Below are 15,587 nucleotides of genomic sequence, written 5' to 3' on the forward strand. Positions count from 1 at the left end.
GTCGATGGACACTTAGGTCGCTTCCATGTCCTGGCTATTGTAAATAGAGCTGCAATGAACATTGTGCTATGTGACTCTTTTTGAATTATGGTTTTCTCAGGGTATATGCCCAGTAGTGGGATTGCTGGGCCATACGGTAGTTCTATTTTTAGTTTTTTAAGGAATCCCCATACTGTTCTCCATAGTGGCTGTATCAATTTACATTCCCACCAACAGTGCAAGAAGATTCCCTTTTCTCCACACCCTCTCCAGCATTTATTGTTTTTAGATTTCTTGATGATGGCCATTCTGACTGGTGTGAGATGATATCTCATTGTAGTTTTGATTTGCATTTCTCTAATGATTAGTGATGTTGAGCATCCTTTCATGTGTTTGTTGGCAATCTGTATATCTTCTTTGGAGAAATGTCTATTTAGGTCTTCTCATTTTTGGATGGGGTTGTTTTTTTGATATTGAGCTGCATGAGCTGCTTGTAAACTTTGGAGATGAATCCTTTGTCAGTTGCTTCAAATATTTGCAAATATTTTCTCCCATTCTGAGGGTTGTCTTTTCATCTTGTTTATGGTTTCCTTTGCTGTGCAAAAGCTTTTAATTCATTAGGTCTCATTTGTTTATTTTTGTTTTTATTTCCATTTGTCTAGGAGGTAGGTCAAAAAGGATCTTGCTGTGATTTATGTCATAGAGTGTTCTGCCTAGGTTTTCCTCCCTTTCTATGGTTTTATTAGATAACTAACATCATAGGTTTTTCATGAGACGGACCCCTGAAATAAGTTTGAATTTCAGCACCACCATTTGTCAGAGCTGTTAATTGTAGACAAGTCACTTACCTTTTCCAGCCTGTTTTCTCATCTGTTCCTCATGGAGTTGCTGTGAGGACCAAGTATTCTAATGTATGTGAGGTCAAAGGACAATGGTAGTAGTAGCAATAGTTACAGATTAGCTGGAGTGGTAATTCTGTACAAGCTTTCCCTATATCCTCCCTAGGAAACTTGATGTAAAGGCAGTTCCATTTTTCCCCAATGCTGAATGGGCCATATGGTTGGCTAGGCCCCCTCTTTCTTCACATTCCACCTGTGTCCCTCAGGGATGCGTATGCGGTTGAACTGGTATCCTTCCAGGATGGAGGGAAACTGTTCTTCAGTTCAGGGTACACCTCTAGAAAACATGGGAATGACAAATAATAAAAAAGAACCAGCCCCAAATGCTGTCAAATTGTGAGTACAAAACTAATGTTGGTTTTCATGTTGCTGAATTTTTTGTTAAAGAAATTAAATTCTAACAAAACTAGCTTTGGTCAAAGAAGTTGACCCAATTTCATATAAGAAATAAGGATGTTACGGGGAATTGAACTGTTTATTGCTAGAATAATAAAGACAACAAGAGGAAGAATTATGGTCTCTCTTGTTCTCTCTTGAATTCCAGCTACTGAAGTTGTGCCTGGACCATAAGAGGTGCTCAATATATAATTATTGAATAAATGAGTGAATGCTGCTAAAAAAAAATAACAGGTGGACTTGGGCTGATTTTTAAGCATGATAAGTGTGGCCATGTAAAATAAACTAGATAGAAGCAGCGTAGCTAAGCCAGGAAGCTGAAATTCCTCTTCTCTGAAGATCTCTAAGAGTAGGTTCAACTCCCATTTCTCCAAGATCCTGTCAGTTTACCTTTTGAAAAGAGGATAGGCCAGATATATTCTGAGGTTGAAAGGCTCTAGAACTCTCATGGAAAGTTCCATATATGCGTGAAAGGTCTTTCCTCATCTTGAAACTTGGAGAGCTTTGCCAGGCACCACAAATATTTATCCACAGTTAGTCTTTTACCCCCAATCATGCCTTAAGACAGATTTTCCTGCTACAGATCCATTTTGCTTCTGACACTATTTGATTGCAAGCCACCAGTTACCTGTGTGTGCAGGTGATAATGACCCCAGTGATATTTATTCATAGTTCACTTTTCCTTCACAGAAAGCAGGAAACAGTTCCTCATTAGTATCTGGGCCATATGTAAATAGCTGAATGACATTGTTGTTTTCTGTCCACAAAGGAGAGAAATTTTGCTCAGGGTTTCACAGATAATACTGATTTTTTTGTGTCCCAGATCATGTTCAGGATATCATCATACATTGTGGTTCTACTTTCCTTTTGAAAATAATGTAGTAGATCAAAGTACTTATTTCTTTTATGTGAATAATGCTTTATTCATTTAAACTCCTAATATGAAACAAGAATATTTATTAAAAGATTTCATGGAGGAAGAAGAAGGATAGACTTCCGGGGAAGATGGCGGAAGAGTAAGATGCGGAGATCACCTTCCTCCCCACAGATACACCAGAAATACAGCTACACATGGAACAACTCCTACAGAACACCTGCTGAACGCTGGCAGAAGACCCCAGACCTCCCAAAAGGCAAGAAACTCCCCACGTACCTGGGTAGGGAAAAGCAGAGAGATTCCCGCACAGAGGATCGGTGCCGACCGGCGCTCACCAGCCCGAGAGGCTTGTCTGCTCGCCCGCCGGGCTGGGCGGTGCTGGAAGCTGAGGCTCGGGCTTCGGTCAGAGCGCAGGGAGAGGACTGGGGCTGGCGGCGAGAACTCAGCCTGAAGGGGGCTAATGTGCCACTGCTAGCCGGGAGGGAGTCCGGGAAAACTCTGGAGCTGCCGAAGAGGCAAGAGACTTTTTCTTCCCTCTTGGTTTCCTGGTGCGCGAGGAGAGGGGATTAAGAGCGCTGCTTAAAGGGGCTCCACAGATGGGCGCGAGCCGAGGCTGAAAGCGTGGAGCCCAGAGACGGGCGTGGGACGTTGGGGCTGCTGCTGCCACTGCCAAGAGACCTGTGTGCGAGCACAGGTCACTGTCCACGCCGCCCTTCCGGGAGCCTGTGCAGCCCTTCACTGCCGGGGTCCCAGGATCCAGGGGCGGCTTCCCTGGGAGAACGCATGACGTGCCTCAGGCTGGTGCAACGTCACGCCGGCCTCTGCCGCTGCAGGCTCGCCCCGCACTCCGTGCCGTCCCTCCCGCCCGGCCTGAGTGAGCCAGAGTCCCCGAAGCGGCTGCTCCTTTAACCCTGTCCTGTCTGAGCGAAGAACAGATGCCCTCCGGCGACCTACACGCAGAGGCGGGGCCAAATCGAAAGCTGAGACCCGGGAGCTGTGAGAACAAAGAAGAGAAAGGGAAATCTCTCCCATCAGCCTCAGAAGCAGCGGATTAAAGCTCCACAATCAACTTGATGTACCCTGCGTCTGTGGAATACCTGAATAGACAACAAATCATCCCAAATTGAGGAGCCAGGAGTCAGTGCTGTGCCTCTGAGGTGGGAGAGCCAACTTCAGGACACTGGTCCACAAGAGACCTCCCAGCTCCACATAATATGAAACGGCGAAAATCTTCCAGAGATCTCCATCTCAACACCAGCACCCAGCTTCACTCAACGACCAGCAAGCTACAGTGCTGGACACCCTATGCCAAACAACTAGCAAGACAGGAACACAACCCCACCCATTAGCAGAGAGGCTGCCTAAAATCATAAAAAGTCAGCAGACACCCCAAAACACACCACCAGACATGGACCTGTCCACCAGAAAGACAAGATCCAGCCTCATCCACCAGAACACAGGCACTAGTCCCCTCCACCAGGAAGCCTCCACAACCCACTAAACCAACCTTAGCCACTGGGGACAGACACCAAAAACAACGGGAACTACGAACCTGCAGCCTGCAAAAAGGATACCCCAAACACAGTAACATAAGCAAAATGAGAAGACAGAAAAACACACAGCAGGAGAAGGAGCAAGATAAAAACCCACCAGACCTAACAAATGAAGAGGTAATAGGCAGTCTACCTGAAAAAGAATTCAGAATAATGATAGTAAAGATGATCCAAGATTCTATTTCCAAGATCCAAAATCTTGGAAATAGAATAGACAAAATGCAAGAAACAGTTAACAAGGACCTAGAAGAACTAAAGATGAATCAAGCATTGATTAAAAACACAATAAATGAAATGAAAAATACTCTAGATGGGATCAAAAGCAGAATAACTGAGGCAGAAGAACGGATAAGTGAGGTGGAAGATAAAATAGTGGAAATAACTGATGCAGAGCAAAATAAAGAAAAAAGAATGAAAAGAACAGAGGACAGTCTCAGGGACCTCTGGGACAACATTAAATGCACCAACATTCGAATTATAGGGGTTCCAGAAGAAGAAGAGAAAAAGAAAGGGACTGAGAAAATATTTGAAGAGATTATAGTTGAAAACTTCCCTAATATGGGAAAGGAAATAGTTAATCAAGTCCAGGAGGCACAGAGAGTCCCATACAGAATAAATCCAAGGAGAAATATGCCAAGACACATATTAATCAAACTGTCAAAAATTAAACACAAAGAAATCATATTAAAAGCAGCAAGGGAAAAACAACAAATAACACACAAGGGAATCCCCATCAGGATAACAGCTGATCTCTCAGCAGATACTCTACAAGCCAGAAGGGAGTGGCAGGACATATTTAAAGTGATGAAGGAGAAAAACCTACAACCAAGATTACTCTAACCCAGCAAGGGTCTCATTCAGATTTGATGGAGAAATTAAAACGTTTACAGACAAGCAAAAGCTGAGAGAGTTCAGCACCACCAAACCAGCTTTACAACAAATGCTAAAGGAACTTCTCTAGGCAAGAAACACAACAGAAGGAATATACCTACAATAATGAACCCAAAGCAATTAAGGAAATGGGAATAGGAACATACATGTCAATAATTACCTTAAATGTAAATGGACTAAATGCTCCCACCAAAAGACACAGATTGGCTGAATGGATACAAAAACAAGACCCATATATATGCTGTCTACAAGAGACCCACTTCAGACCTAGAGACACATACAGACTGAAAGTAAGGGGATGGAAAAAGATATTCCATGCAAATGGAAACCAAAAGAAAGCTGGAGTAGCAATTCTCATATCAGACAAAATAGACTTTAAAATAAAGACTACTAGAAGAGACAAAGAAGGACACTACATAATGATCAAGGGATCGATCCAAGAAGAAGATATAACAATTGTAAATATTTATGCACCCAACATAGGAGCACCTCAATACATAAGGCAAATACTAACAGCCATAAAAGGAGAAATCGACAGTAACACAATCATAGTAGGGGACTTTAAGATTTCATGGAAATTTTGGGTAGAAAGCAGTGCTCATTTTATAAGCAATTGAAAATCAAATGGTAATTATTTTGAGAAAGAACTTTCTTATTACTGTGGTGGGCTACTGATAATTGTTTAGGATAAAGTAACTAATTTAATAATTAAGTGACTATATTTGTTGCCAAAATCTCTGAAAATGGACAGGTTTCATGTTAAATGGTCTAATGTATATGAAGCCAAAGCACAATTTTTGTTGTTTTTCTTGTTTGATTACTTAATAGATACAGTACCAGAAATAAACCACAGCCTAGAAGCCCCCATCATAGCTAGAATACATCTCAGGAAGACATAATTGGAAGATAAGTTTGAACCAATGAAACCCACAGAGCAGAAAGATACCATTACAGATTTAAAGATCATATATCTTATACACTTTAAGATAAAGTTGATGAATCTGAAGGACCCAGATCACTAAAACCAATTTAGTTACATTGCATATGTAAAGAAAAGACAATGGGTCTAGTGAAACTAAGATGACTAACATAGCAAAAGACTTCAGTGCTCTCTAGTTTGCTTTGAAGGTATAATTTATGAAGATGCTTTAAGGTCATATGTAATACAAATGACAGTATTTCTAGAGATATATTTGTGCTCTGTAGGATTCATGAGTAATAATGCCTGGAGCACTCCAACAAAGGTAGTTGCATGAATTAATGGAGCCATCTGGGCATCAGTCCAATAAAAATGTTGGCTGAATGCTTCCTTGGGGGGAAAAGATGCTGAGAACAGGATAGTTATAAGCAATTGATGCTGGTTAAATAGAACATCTTCCTTACTCTTTTCAGCTTGCTTCTGAACTAAGTCAGCTGTGTGTCTTTGAGAGAGGAAGAAGAAGACTTTAAGGGGCAAGTTTACTTTAATGCAAAGAGTCAATTTTCAAATAACGTACTTCTTTTTGGGTAGACTGACCTGAGTATGAAAACCCAGGCTTACTAGCAAGCCCTTAGTTATAAAGTCTCTGCATTTAATGCTGATATCTCAGATTTATGCTGCACACTTCCTATAAGATCAAAGTACAATATGTAATTCTCAATTTCAATGCAACTACATATTTGAATAAATTTATTTTGTGTTGGGAACAGTGGGAAGAAATGGAGTCAGTTAACTAGGTCTAATAGGAAGAGTTCCCTTCTCTCTTGGCTTGAGGTCTTCCATGGGGACATAAAGAAATAAAAACTCTAGGCTCATAAGAACTTCTGTGTCCCACTTGCCAATCAAAAATAGAAGGCAACTGGTTGTCTTTAAGTGATTGGTAGTGGGCATGGAAGAAAAGAGCATGCTGTGGAATAGCTGAGCTGGGTGGAGTGTCACATGCTTTTTAGAATTGGTCTGAAGGTCACTCTCTCCATTTATAGCCATGGAATGGATGGAGACCAAATTCAGTGTCAGAATGTTTGAAATCCATCCTTATTCTACAACTTTCTAGCCATGTTACTCAGGGCAGGTGGCTTAACTTCTCTGAGGAGAAGTTTAACTTTTTTAATTTACACAATTGGAAAAATAAAACTCTCCTCTGTGTCTTACAATCATTTCCTGAGACGCTATTGAAATAATGTATGCAGATGTGTTTTGCTGGTTGAGGAGAACTATGCCATTGTGAAGTGTGGACATTATTATTCTCTCTAATGGAAAGCTCCCTGAGGGTTTATACCGTTCATAAACCTCTTCCAGCTGCCTACTTTATTTCCCAAACCCTCCTTCTTTGGCTCTTCTTTTTGTTCTAATTACATCCAGGAGGACAACTCCATTAGGAATTAATGAGCTTTAGTACCTTCATTTGCCATCTGCTCCCCTCCCCCTTTTAACAAATGAAGGTGTGTCTCAGCCTCAAGACCTTATGTTGACTGTAGCCAGGCAGATGCGAGTGATTCAGATGAGAAAGATTCTTTATTCCATGGTACCAAGGTCACATTTGGATTTGGTGCTGCTTTTGGAAGCCAGATGGTGACTGGAAGGTGAGAAGAGCCTCTGTTTAGAGCCCTGCTATGGAACACACTGGCCCCACTGGCATTCACTTATTCAAGCAGGCATTTATTCATTCAATTAACATTTACTGTGTCTGTTATATGGCAGACACTGTGCTAGATGGCAAGGATATAAAGTTGAATGAGATGGACTCTTTTCCTTGAATTGCTCACAGCCTACTGGAGGAGATAAATACATGTATCCAGGTAACTATAGTGCAAATATTTGATGTGCTCTAATAGTCCTATAGCACTGAGTCTAGGTTCAGATATAGGGAAAGTTAAAAGAGCTGAATTGCTCTCACAATTGGGGCTTTTCAGAGAAAGGACTGTCTTCTCAGTTCCCTCCATGTCTATTAGCAAAAGGAACTGGTTTGTGGACCAGTGAGTATCTAGTTGATAGCCCCCAATTGCACATCTCTCTTTTCCTTTATTCCTATATCTGCTGTGTCCAGTTTGGGAATCACCTAGGACATAACTGCAATACTGGAAGTATTTGCAAATGTAGAGAATAATAATCTCCCCATCTCTATTTATAATAACTGTGTACCATCTATTGTTTAATGAAGAGGGTGGTAATTAGGGTCCTAATAGATAACAGATGGCACACAAAACTGTTACGAGGGTGTGAGTACAGCCCCATAGGAGGGATTGTGCAGGAATCTGGGGCTAGGAGCTGAGACAATCTCTATGTCCAAAGGGAAGAAGAGAGGGATCAGTTTTAGGACCCCAGCAGAAGAAGGACCCCTGGAGAATTGGTCTTCTTGAGAGGTACGGTAACCTTCAGTAAAAGGTCATAGTTAGCCCACTTGGAGGCTATCTAGCAGGGAGAAAGCCAGGGAAACAAATCCCCTGCCTTCACTTTCCTCCTCCCTCCCTCCCATCTCTCTGATGCTCTCCATGGCCCAGACCCAGTTAGAAGTCTCAGGGGCTGGGATTCTGTCAACCTCACCCTTCCAGTTCACCAGAGAAGGGGGGAGAGGGGACCTGGGAGGGCAAACAGAAGATAACCACCCAGGAGAGATCAGGATCCTCACCTGTAACATGACCGTGTAAGAATGTAGACTTGCCTGCCCCCAAAAGTTATGTTAATTATGTATATATGCGTATATATGTGTGTGTGTGTGTATATATAACATAACTTTTTATGCACATTTTATTATGCCTATATATATATACACATATATATGCACATATATACATGTGTGTTTTCTTAAAATAATAGCACACAAGTTCTGTACAGTAAGTCCCCTACATACAAACCTTCAAGTTGTGAACTTTCAAAGATGCAAACATGCATTCGCATGTCCAATCACGTAAGTTCAAGTGTCTGGGGTAAATTGTCACGTGCATGCATCTTCTACAGGTGGTTGTGCTTTTGTGTAGTTTACAGAACTGTATAGAGGACAGTAGTACAGTATCTTTATTTCAAGCCCAGGATGTCCAGAAGCAAGCGTAAAAGCAGAAGTAAAGTAGCTGGTACCACTGTACTTTTCAGAGTACTGGACTGTAAGATTAAAAATGTTTTCTTTATTTTTTCTGTTTGTTTTGTATGTATTATTTGTGTGAAAAGTATTATAAACCTATTTCAGTACAGTACTATATAGCCGATTTGTTAGTTGGGTACCCAGGCTAACTTTGTTGGATTTACAAACAATTTGGACTTAAGGAACGCGTTCTCGGAATGGAACTCATTTGTATGTAGGGGACTTATTGTTTAACTTTCTTACTTGAGATGCTTTACCAAACACTCTTTTTTGTCCTTTTTAAAAATACTTTCTTAGTTATGGAAAATGTCAAACACACACATACATAATAAATCCCTAGATGCCCATTATTTTGCTTTAGTACTTATCAATTCATGACCAATCTTGTTTCATCATGCTCACATCCAATCTTCATAATCCTATGATTTTGAAATACATCCCATGTTTGGCTTTTGTTAGGCCAAAGGCATGTTAAAGCTATTTTTTAAAATGAATCCCCTTTCTCAATCACAAATTAAGCATATATTTTTAAGAGCTGAATCATAGGCAGTAATTAATATATTTTAAAAGGTCAGTCAGCCTCTCTTAACCCTAGATTGTTTTAAAATGATAAATGATTGCAAAACACAATGAATAACATGATTTATATAACTGTTTACTGTGTTATAGTTTAAAAATACTGGCTTATACCTTTTTTTTACCTCTTTTTCTTTTCATTGTTTGGTAGTTAACTAAATTCCTAAATGAAGATTTCTTCCGTTTTATTTATCCCCCACCCCTATATTGGGAACCTATCATGGGGTACCATTCAGTATATAGAATATTGTTCCCCTCTGACTTGTAATGTCCCATCTTCCATATATCAGATTTCAATACATGCATGGGCCTGTGTTGGGCACCTCTTTTTCTTCTGTTGGTTTATTATTTTTTAAATCATTGTGCCAACATCATACTTTATAATATACTATAAAGTATCACTTTATAATAATTCTTCATATCTGGCATTTGGAGTCTTTAGAAGTATCCTAGCCTTTCTTGGCCCGCTCTTCCATATAAATAGGTTCAGCTTGTCATACTCCATGGGGAAAAAATCCTATTGGTATATGGCAGTTGATTTCTAAAATGATCTGAACTACAAAACATATTTGTTGAGAACTTTGAAAGTTTTCTAGAAGTTTATGAACTGAAGGCTTCATGAGGCTTAAGACAAGCAGGAATAAAATATGATTTTCTCTTTGTGCATGTGAAAGCTTGATTAAAAGAAAAAGAATATATTTTTGTAATATTTGTGTGTCGAACATAGGATCCATATCTTTTTGTTTAATGTAGTTTTCTACTCACTTTAAGATCTTTCTTTGCAATATGGGCTCTCAGTGACTAAAAAGGCAAGGTTGAGAAGAAATGAGAAATGATTGACAGAATATCTCAAGAGCTCAGTGGTCTCAAAAAATATGCACCATGGACCCAAGGGGCAATGCATAGAAGGAATATATTAATTGGCTGGTGATTTAAAGATATTAATGATGAAGACCATGGCTGCAATACAGCTGAGTCACCAGTCATTTAAAAATGTAGGATCTGAATGCTTAGGAATTGTATTAGTTATCTGTTTGCTGAGTAACAAATTAGTGGCTTAAAACAACCCAGGTTTTATGGGTCAGGAGTCCAGGCACTGGGTCCTCTGCTTGGGGTCTCACCAGGCTCTGATAAACGTGTTGAGTGGGCCACATTTTCATGTGGACATCAGTCTGGGGGGGAATGACTTCCATGCTCATTCAGGACGTTGGCAGAATTCATATCCTGGTTGCTCCAAGACTGGGGTCCCCAGCTTTTTGCTGATTGTCACTGGAGGCCACCCCAGATCCTAGAGGCAATGCAGTTCCTCCCTGTGGGCTTCTTCAGTGTGGCTGCTTGCTTCAGCCAGCAAGGAGGGTCTCTGGCCTGTAGAAGGCCCGGTGCCTCTTTTATGAGCTTTCACCTGATTAAGGCCACACAGGATAATCTCCTTTTTGATTTACCCTTTTGACTTGGGACCTTTATAACATCTGCCAAACCCCTTCACCTTTGCCATATTCAATTGTTTAGAAAAAAGTCACAGGTCCTGTCTATGCTCAGAGGGAGGTGGTGATCATACAAGGTGTCAACACCAGGCGAACAGAGTCATAGGGCCACGCTAGAGGCTCTTTGCATAGGGCTAAAATAAAATGGCAGAAAAATTGTCATCTGTGGTCACAGTTCTGGCCACCTGGTTCTTTAAAAGTAAAGGGCGTTTCTGGGATGAGACCTGCAGAGGCAGAGGTGTTAGGGTGAGGTGGGTGCAGCCCGTTTTGCCTTGTGTTTGTGAGAAGCAGAAGGAACACACATTGCCCTCCCCGAGCTTTCAGGGTATCTGTGCTGTAGGGCTTGGGAGCTTGCTGTGGGCTGTCTCCCCTTCAGAGCAGTAGATGTGGGGACGCAGACACGTGGCTCTGACGGGCAGGCAACACGGATCTCCTTGCAGTCAGCAGCCCAGGAAAGAGTTAAGCCTTGGCTTTTGTTCCTGAGCTAGGAGATTTTGATTAGATGCTTAATTGCTAGTGGAACCTCGTGTGTAGGGTACACGCTTAGCGACCTGAGACAGTCAGAGACCAAATTTAGTCCCTACTCTTAGGCCTGCTCCCAAGGACAAGAAGAAAAGGAGTTGTGAGGTCCATTGTTGGCACAAACGCTGGGTGAACAATCACCTTCCTGGCCCAGCAGCAGTTTCCTGGTGCAGGTGATTCTGTGGCATTTGTGCCGTACAGCTCCCTTCACCTTTCTGGCCCCAGCCTGCAAAAAATTTCTGGCACAGCAGGGAATTAGTGCCTAATGGCAAGAGAAAAGGAAATTAGCATTTCCTAACAGCTAACCAAACACAAAAGCGTCCCCCAGCCTTGCATGGAACACCTCTGACCATCCATCCCTCCATGGCCGAGCCCTGCACCTAACAATTTGTGCTTAATTATACAGGAAAAAAGAAATCTGTTTCTCTGGGAGAGCCTCTGAGAACCTGTTGGGGAAAGCTTTCTGGCTGAGGCAATGGTGAAAAGGAATTACCTTTCCTTTTCTTCTGATTTTGCAAAACAGCTGGCAGCAGACACTGGCACATAGAAGTTGTGTAGGAAATGTGTGTCCAATAAATGAATAAATATGTGAATGAAAAAAAAACTGTGAAACACTTACACAAGAATATTCTTCTTTCAAAAGAATAATGAAAAATAATTTCATTCAATAAGAGTCATTCTTAGTTACTGATACATGACTTAGTAGTTCCCATTCAATTTAAAATGTTCCATTTTTTTCTGGTACTTCATAAGTTATTAATTAAATGTTGCTCACTTTTAAGGCCAATCTGTGAGACACTATTTATCATGTCTACTCTAAAGTTCCAGCATCAACTCAGGCGGGGCTTCACCATGTACTGATCATGGGACCTTGGCCTCTCATTGCCTCAGTTTTCTCATTTGTAACATGGGTATAATAATAGGCTTATTTCATAGGCCTATGAGGAGGAAAACCTCATATATATTTGTGTGTGTCTATATATATGTATTTAAACAGTGTCTTAGAATAGTGTCTGGCACATGATAAGCATTATAGAGTATTGACTGCTGCTACTAGTACTGTTATTATGAGAACTAACTGTTGAGAATAATCCTTCATATACTGCTTTATTCCACTGAAGATAAAGGAAACTAATAGAATATTAGAAATCAGATTAAACACAGAAAGCCAGTAAAATATACCAAGACAGAAGATGATGAGTGTGTAAAAGCATAGAAGAAAAAAACGGTTTTTGTTTTTCTTTTCCTTTTTTAAAGAAGGAAAGAGCCTAGAAATAGGACAAAAACTATTTGTTGGCTATACTGACATGGAGATCGCTGGTGACCTCCATAAGTAAAATTTCAGGACAGTGGGCAAAGAGATTATGGTGAGAGAAGTCAGATGGATGTAAATTATAGAGTACATGGGACGTGAGGAAATGGAAACAATATATGAAGATAACAATTTTGAAAAGTTCAGACATGAATTGGCTAAAGAAGATATGCAGGGATTAGGGGAGGAGGGAGGCTTTCATGTTGCATGTATAGTTTTTAACATTTTAAATTGGAGTTACTAGTCTAGGATGAGGTTGAATTTTGGCAAGAATCATTCATAAGGAGTAAATGGGCTGTAGAAAACGCAGTGCTGTGACGTACTTGAGGAGATGAGAGAAAATGAAATGCTATCTGTAGTGCACATGGCCTTTTACCTTTAACTCCTGTAGTAAAAGGGAATACAAAGATCAATGCAAACGCTAATGAATTAATGGATTTGGCAGTGGACTATTTACTGACTTCTGTGTTCTTAATGAGTTATGAAGCACCTCACCAGCTCAGAGTGAAGGAAGTAGAGAGGATGGAGGAACATTTGAGGAGGGCAGGTAAAGCTTCTCAGAAAATAGTCCTTAAGGAGAATTAGAAAGAACATACTGTAGGTCAGAGCAATATTTCCAGTCTTGAAAATCCATTTGAAGCTGGTGATTATTAATTTATTGGAACACCAATTTGCCCTGCCACATGATTTTTCTCCAGCTACCTGGATATAAGTCACACAGAGGCAGAAAAGAGTGAGAGATAACAATCGAGGGAAAATACAATTAGTATTTTTTTTACCTTTTTCTACTTCCCCGCTCCAACTCTGGGGAGCCTTCATGGACATGGCTGCCCTCCCAGACTCCAGCAGCACTCTGTTATCAAAGAAATGGAACATAGGTTTCCAACTTATTAATTTAGCAAAATCAAAATTATATATAATGTCTTCTGTTGGCAAAGATTTTTGCAATATAATTTGGTTCCATCTTTTGACAAGTAATTTGGCAATGTCTAGCAAGATAAAATGTTAATAGCTTTTTACACATTAATTCTAATTCTGGAAGCTTATGCCAATAAATAATTTATAATCCAGAAAATTATTATATAAAGATGCTCATTGTCATGTCATTTGCAATAACAAAAAATTAGAAACACCTTTAATTGTTAACAATAGGAAAACAGTTTAGGAAATTATATCCACTTAGTAGAAAATTACACAGTTACTATAGTATAATGCTTAATAAAGAAAGAATGAAGAAAGCTGACCTAAAATTGTGTCTTCCTTATGACAGTAATTATGTAAACATATAAATATTTATTAAAACTTAAAATCAAAATAAGGTTTTAAAAGCTCTGTACCAGTAATGGGGATTTTATGTTTGTTTCAAAATATTTTTTAACATAACTCTTATAATTTTGTTTTTTCTACTCCTTTTCTTAAGAATTTCTTATTATTACCTCATTTTTCATTTCATAGTTTCAAATAAAGTCAGCAATTTTGTCATCAGAGAAGATTAGACTTATTTCACAGTTCATAATTCCAAGTTATTTGGTATAAAAAGACCATATACACTTGTAGGTGCTTTCAAAATAAAATTTCGAGAATTTTTTTTTTTTTTTTTGCTTAGTCTTTCCTAGTATGGAGATTAAGCAAACGACCTAAAATTGCTAGCCATTCTTTTTTCATTTTTCTCATTTTATTCAATTATCTTGCCCTTCACAGAAATGATAACAAATGAGTCTGCAGTTGCATCTGCCAATTTCTTAAATCCTCTATTATCCACAATATGAAATCATACTGCTATGAATGCTTCCAGTATTTTCAGGCTCTTTAGTTATTATACTTGAGCATTCTGTATGAAGTATCTTATGTAAGTGTAAAATTTAGACACAACTTCTGGAAGCTTTTGATTTCTTAGTTCAGAAGTGAGAGATGCTTAGTCCAGCCATATGATTAACAATTAATTGTATAGTAGGAAGCTCCTAAATTATTGTTTTATGGATACCTGGCAGTTTTCTTGCCATTTCTCAGAAGTTCTCTATTAAACACATTCTCTCTCTCTCTCTCTCTGTTTCTCTGTTTCTCTCTCTCTCTCTCTCACACACACACACACACATTGTGATTAAAAGCAGACTTTGGCATTATGAAGTCTAAGGTTCAATTTCCAGTTCTGTAGTTTCTGGGCCACTTCACTTGAGGCAAGTAACCTAATGTCTCTGAACCTTGTTATTTTCATCTGTAAAATGGAGATTACAATTATATCAGACAATCCTCAAAACATCCGTAATGATTTTAGAGTTTCAGAGTCAGGTACAAGCAGGCACTCAGTAAATGGCTAGTGCTTTTATTATTTTATTATTATTTAGGTCTTGGTTTTCCTTGAGTCTGTGAGTCCCCGTAATGAAATGTAATTTCCAGTAGATTAACACCTGTTTTCACCAAAAATTTTAACTGAGTTCATTACTTTCTGTGCAACCCAGATTAGTTTTCTGCCTTTTTTTCTGTGCCGTATGTAGGTGTTCAATAGATTTATTTAATAAATGTATGAATGCATGAGTGCGTAGATGAATTTTTAAATGCTTCTTTTTGAGAAGGTAGAACACATGTGACACAGTAGAACAGATAAGAAAATAGTCCATGGAAAAAATGGCAAAGTCACGTATGTGCCCAGGGCCAGCCTAAGAAGAATTGCTTTTTTTTTTTTTAAGGGAAAATGTGTTGAATAGCTTATTTTAATTATTTTTAAAAGTTAAGTACAGGTACCTCCCTGGCGGTCCAGTGGTTAAGACTTCGCCTTCCAATGTAGGGGGTGTGGGTTCAATCCCTCGTTGGGGAGCTATGGTCCCACATGCCTCGCAGCCAAAAAACCAAAACATAAAACAGAAGCAGTATTGTAACAAATTCAATAAAGACTTTAAAAAGTGGTCCACATCAAAAAAAAAAAGTTAAGTACAAAAATTTGCTGATGATTTACATATTTAGCACCAATAAAATAATGTGAGATTAGCTGTACTAAAACAGAATGTTGAGCTACATTCACATTAAGTGACATTATATAGTC

At 39.4% G+C, this 15,587-nt stretch overlaps 1 long non-coding RNA gene across 2 annotated transcripts in view; it reads left to right on the plus strand.

Moving 5' to 3' along the window:
* Positions 1–15,587, plus strand: part of LOC308610261 — a 45,581-nt gene that overhangs the window by 799 nt on the left and 29,195 nt on the right. The window lies entirely within an intron of this gene.

The sequence above is a fragment of the Mesoplodon bidens genome (assembly GCF_964165515.1).
Source record: "Mesoplodon bidens genome assembly, contig: HAP1_SCAFFOLD_270, whole genome shotgun sequence".
Lineage (NCBI taxonomy): Eukaryota > Metazoa > Chordata > Mammalia > Artiodactyla > Ziphiidae > Mesoplodon > Mesoplodon bidens.